This window comes from Myotis lucifugus, unplaced genomic scaffold (genome assembly GCF_000147115.1).
Source record: "Myotis lucifugus unplaced genomic scaffold, Myoluc2.0 scaffold_4, whole genome shotgun sequence".
NCBI classification, from domain to species: Eukaryota; Metazoa; Chordata; class Mammalia; order Chiroptera; family Vespertilionidae; genus Myotis; species Myotis lucifugus.
In genome coordinates, this window is record NW_005871052.1 from 4,488,152 (window position 1) to 4,494,344 (window position 6,193).

The window sequence follows — 6,193 nt, forward strand, 5'->3', positions numbered from 1 at the left end:
AAAAATTAAAGTGTTTGAGTGATTCTGGGAGGACAATGGCACCAGCAGCAAAGTTTTTAATCATTTGCTAAAATCACCCATAAAAATAGACAGAACAATTAGAATGGTAAACAAACCAAATAACATACAGGTAATGTCTAAAACAAAACTAGAGAGTAAGGTATTACCCACAAATCCTAAAATTCAAGTTGGGGGAACAAATAACCTATGGGTACAGAGATGCATATGGCACAAGCATCTGTGAGGAGGGAAGTAACAAAACATCTAAACAGATACGAAAATATGAAAGCTCCAAAAGGGCCAATAGTTACTGGAAATTGCACTAGACCAATTTGAGAATAGAAGCTGAGCCTAGAAATGTTTTCAATTGGCAGATGAGTAAAGGGATCCAAAGAAATGTTGAAGGGGTTGGAACACTCTGTGCCTGGCGAATTCTTGAAAATAACTATCTGAAACTTCCTTTTATGAAAAGCCTCATATTGAGTAAAAACCTGCCAAGAATAGAATTCTAAAATTGAGCAAGTGAAAAAAAATATCCAGATAAACATGGGGTTGGGAAACAAAATCAGGAACTATCAGAAGGAAATACATATATATTTTTTAACACTTTGTGAAAACAACATAAGGAGATCTAGAGCCATTAAGCTAAAAAAGCTTTCTTAACTCACCTTCTGTACCCAAAGCTATGTTACAATGAACCAAAGAAGAGTATTGTAATGGAATCTATAAAAAAAATTGTGATGGATGAGGGAGACGAGAGAGAGAGAGAGAGAGGAACTGAATAACAATCAAAAGGTAAAAAATATATGCCAGAAAGACATGCCCGAAATGCAGATGAAAATTATAAACTAATATCTCAAAATTAACTAAAATAAATTAATAAACTTATAGGAAATATTAAGGAACAACATAAATAGAAATAAAAATTCAGAAATTGAGACAATAGAACTCAGGAACGAGGGAGTCGGTGCTGGGATCTGGCAGGGTGTCTGGCTCCTCCTTTCTCTCCCCTGCTCGCTTGAGCTTCAGCAGAAATCGACATGGTCGGCGGTAAGGCTGAGAAAGACTCCGGAAAGGCCAAGACAAAGGCAATTTCCCGCTCTCAGAGAGCCGGCTTGCTGTTTCCGGTGGGCCGTGTTCATCGACACCTGAAATCTAGGACGACCAGCTATGGACGTGTAGGCGCGACCGCTGCTGTGTACAGCGCAGCCATTCTGGAGTATCTCACCGCAGAGGTACTTGAATTGGCAGGCAATGCATCAAAAGACTTAAAGGTAAAGCGTATTGCCCCTCGTCATTTGCAACTTGCTATTCATGGAGATGAAGAATTGGATTCTCTCATCAAGGGTACAATTGCTGGTGGTGGTGTTATTCCACACATCCACAAATCTCTGATTGGGAAGAAAGGACAACAGATGACTGTCTAAAGGATGCCTGGATTTCTTATTATCTCAGGACTCTAAATACTCTAACAGCTGTCCAGTGTTGGTGATTCCAGTGGACTGTATCTCTGTGAAAAACACAATTTTGCCTTTTTGTAATTCTATTTGAGCAAGTTGGAAGTTTAGTTTTCCAACCAACCAAATTTCTGCATTCGAGTCATAACCATATTTAAGTGTTAATGTGGCTTCAAAGAAGCTATTGATTCTGAAGTAGTGGGTTTTGATTGAGTTGACTGTTTTTAAAAAACTGTTTGGATTTTAATTGTGATGCAGAAGTTATAGTAACAAACATTTGGTTTTGTACAGACATTATTTCCACTCTGGTGGATAAGCTCAATAAAGGTCATATCCAAAAACAAAAAAAACAAAAAAAAAAATTCAGAAATTGAGACAATAGAACTCAGGAACAAATTGGAAATTATTTTTAAAATAAATTCAAAATTAGAGAAACACAAGAGTTATCATGAAAAACATAAGGTGAAAAGGACGAAATTTTATTTAAGTTATTTTGAGTTTTAAAGTAAATTTAGAAACCACTGTTTAGAGTACACAGAAGAATTGAATGTTGATTTCAATTCATCATAATTTACTAAGCATTTAGGTGGTTTGTGTACATAGTTTAACATTAAGAAAACTTTGCCCAACTGCAGTGGCTCAGTGGTTGAGCATCAACCTATGAACCAGAAAGTCATGGTTCAATTCCAGGTCAGGGCACATGCCCAGGTTGCGGGCTCAATCCCCAGTGTGGGGTGTGCAGGAGGCAGTTGATCAATGATTCTCTTTCATCATTTATGTTTCTATCTCTCTCTCCCACTCCCTTCCTCTCTGAAAGCAATAAAAATATATTCATAAAAAAAGAAATCTTTAGTAAGTATATCACTTGATTAATATTGAATTATACACACACACACACACACACACACACACACACACACTAGTGGCCTGGTGCACAAAATTCGTGCACATTCAAAGGGAATTAATTAGTGGAAATATTTTAATATTGCTATTTGCCCTTTCTCTATAATAGAAATGTGAGAGATGAAAGGAAATAATATATAAATTCATTAATAAATAAACAGTAACAAAAGGATATAACAACAGAGGCATGATATAAAAACAACAAAAACATGATATGAAAATAACAAAAACATGACATAAAAACAAGTGATGCAAACAATGACTGACAAAGTGATTAAACTTATTCTAATATCTCCCTGTACACCACATTAAGAGTGAAAACACTTTCAGAGTGCTTGACTAATTTCCCTTGTGATGAAGTATTTAGAACTTTAACTTTAATGTCACATGCTCTTTGAACTCAAGAGAAAGCAATATATAACTGACCATGTGCGAAAACGGGTTCAGGTAGGAATATGCCTACTCTGTCTACAGTTTGTCCTTGTGATTTATTAATAGTCATCGCAAATGCTGGCATCAGGGGAAACTGTCGTCAAATTAATTTAAATGGGAGCCCAGTGTCAGATGGGGACAAATCAATTCTTGGAATCAGAACAATCTCTCCTTCTGCAGATCCTGTTAATACTTCAGCTTCAATAATGTTAGGTTGTAATCTTTTGATAATAAATCTGGTACCATTACAATGACCCCATTTACTATTAAGATTTCTCAATAGCATGATGATTGCACCCACCTTTAATTTTAATTTATGACACGGCATTCCCGAAGGAGTAATACTATTAAGAAATTCGATGGCAAAATTTTCCTTTTCAGCATCATCTGTTGAATCAATGGAACCATCACTCAAATATGTGTGAAAATCTCCACTGAGTATATATCCAAAATTTCTTCATTTAATTTTTGAACGTGCTCATTTTTTGGACAAAGAATTGCATGTTTAGATATATTTTTAATATTATCTATAGATATAGTATTTCCAAAGGTAGCTTCAATAATAGATCCATTACAAATCATTTCACAGGGATTTCAATAATATCCATTCCTAAATGAAAACTGCTATCAAGGTTTGCCATCTCCAAGTTTTATTAACCCTCCATTATAAGCAGAATCCTCTGATCTCATATTTGTTGTAAGAGACAATTTTCTGAAACATACCCAAACATTACAGTACTTTAAACTCGTTTGTACTATGGCCAATCGCATAGCATGTGGTACAATACTGAGACATTGTCAAAAATCCCCTCCAAGGAGAACTTTCCCACCAAATACAACATTCAAATTCATAATTTCTCTTAGTAATCTGTCTATGGTGTTTATAGCATGACTGGATGCCATGGTGCATTCATCAATTATGAGAAGTTGGGCCTTTTTAATAGTTTTAGCAACTTCACTGTTTATATCGAGTCTAGAAATTGAAGTTTCATTTAATGGAATTGGTAATTTATATTGGGAATGAAAAGTGCTTCCACCGAGAAGTAAATTTGCAGCAATTCCTGTAGACGCTGTGGGTAAAACAGTACCACCACAACCTCTAATATAATGTATTAAAACTTTATACAGATATGCAGGTGAATAGGATTCCTAGCTGGCAGGCCCCTGAGAGCCAGCTAGCCACCTGTCGATTCTGTGAGGAATGGGGCTCCCTCCTCCCTCCTGTCAGGGCTTGGGGTGCAGGTGAATGGGGTTCCTGGCTGGCAGGCCACTGACAGAAAGCTATCCAACAGTGGATTCTGTGAGGAATGGGGATCCCTCCTCCCTACTGTCAGGGTCTGGTTTGAAGGCCGGCCATGCCCCCTGTTGGGCCAGACCCAGAGTTCTACCATGCAGTGGCCTCCACCTCAGCAACCCAGGACTGACTGCCACTGGGTGCTCCTGGCGCTCCGAGGGTGGGTTCTTCCCTGAGGCCTCATGGGAAACAGCTTGGGGTGGGCACAGTCCTTGGCAAGACTACCCAGGACTCAGTGCATCCACTCTCCGAGGGCGGGTTCCTGCCTGAAACCTTGCCCTCACAGGAAACAGCTCAGGGAGGGCTCAGCCATTTCCAAGACGACCCCTGCAGGACTAACTTCCTTCTGGTTGGTCGAGCTTCGGACATGATGCGTTACACCCAGTGTTTTTATATAAATAGATAGGATTAGGATTAATAAAACATAAAAAAATGCAAATAATGTCCAAATTTTTCTATGGACCACCAAAATTTTCTCTCGGACCACCAGTGGTCTGCAGACCACTGGTTGGCAACTGCTGTATTAGAATATTATACAGAAAAAGCATTCGACAAAATCCAACACCCATTTTTGATAAAAACTCTCAGCATGGTGGGAGTAGAAGGATCATACCTCAACATAATAAAAGCCATATATGACAGGCCCACAGCCAACATCATACTCAATGGACAAAAACTAACACCATTTCCCCTAAGAACAGGAACAAGACAAGGATGCCCACTCTCACCACTCCTGTTCAACATAGTCCTGGAAGTATTAGCCATTGCAATTAGACAAGAAGAAGAAATAAAAGGCATCCAAATTGGAAAAGAGGAAGTAAAACTGTCCTTATTTGCAGACGACATGATATTATACATACAAAACCCTAGAGACTCCGTCAAAAAACTACTAGACTTAATACATGAATTTGGCAAAGTAGCAGGATACAAAATTAATGCCAAGAAATCTGAGGCATTTCTTTACACCAATAGTGAACTTGCAGAAAGAGAGATTAGAAAAACAATCCCATTTACCATCGCACCAAAAAAATTAAGCTACCTAGGAATAAACTTAACTAAAGAGGTAAAAGACCTCTACTCAGAAAACTACAGGACATTGAAAAAAGAGATAGAGGAAGACATAAACAGATGGAAGAACATACCGTGTTCATGGATTGGTAGAATAAACATCATTAAAATGTCCATACTACCCAAAGCAATCTATAAATTCAACGCACTTCCCATTAAAATACCAACAGCATACTTCACAGATCTAGAACGAACTCTCCAAAAATTCATCTGGAATAAAAAAAGACCCCGAATAGCTGCAGCAATCCTGAGAAAGAACAAAGTAGGTGGGATCTCAATACCAGATATCAAGCTGTATTACAAAGCCACTGTTCTCAAAACTGCCTGGTACTGGCACAAGAACAGACATATAGATCAATGGAATAGAATAGAGACCCCAGAAATCGGCCTGAACCAATATGCTCAATTAATATTTGACAAAGGAGGCAAGAACATACAATGGAGCCAAGATAGTCTCTTCAATAAATGGTGTTGGGAAAATTGGACAGATATATGCAAGAAAATGAAACTAGACCAACAACTTACACCATACACAAAAATAAACTCAAAATGGATAAAGGACTTAAATGTACGACAGGAAACCATAAAAATTCTAGAAGAATCCAAGGGCAACAAAATCTCAGACATATGCCGAAACAATTTCTTCACTGATACAGCTCCTAGAGCAGTTGAAACTAAAGAGAAAATGAACAAATGGGACTACATCAAAATAAAAAGCTTCTGCACAACAAAAGAAACCATCAACAAAACAACAAGAAAACCCACTGCGTGGGAAAACATATTTGCCAACGTCATATCTGATAAGGGCCTAATCTCCAAAATTTATAGGGAACTCTTACAACTTAAGAAAAAGAAGATAAACAATCCAATCAAAAAATGGGCAAAGGATCTAAATAGACACCTTTCAAAAGAGGAAATTCAGAAAGCCAAGAGACATATGAAAACATGCTCAAAGTCACTAATCATCCGAGAAAGGCAAATCAAAACAACAATGAGGTACCATCTCACACCTGTCAGAATGGCTATCATCAACAAATCA

At 37.8% G+C, this 6,193-nt stretch overlaps 1 pseudogene; it reads left to right on the top strand.

The window, feature by feature from the left end:
• The first annotated feature begins 1,031 nt into the window (after positions 1–1,031).
• LOC102440233 lies at positions 1,032–1,550 on the top strand (annotated as a pseudogene).
• The last annotated feature ends 4,643 nt before the right edge of the window (positions 1,551–6,193 follow it).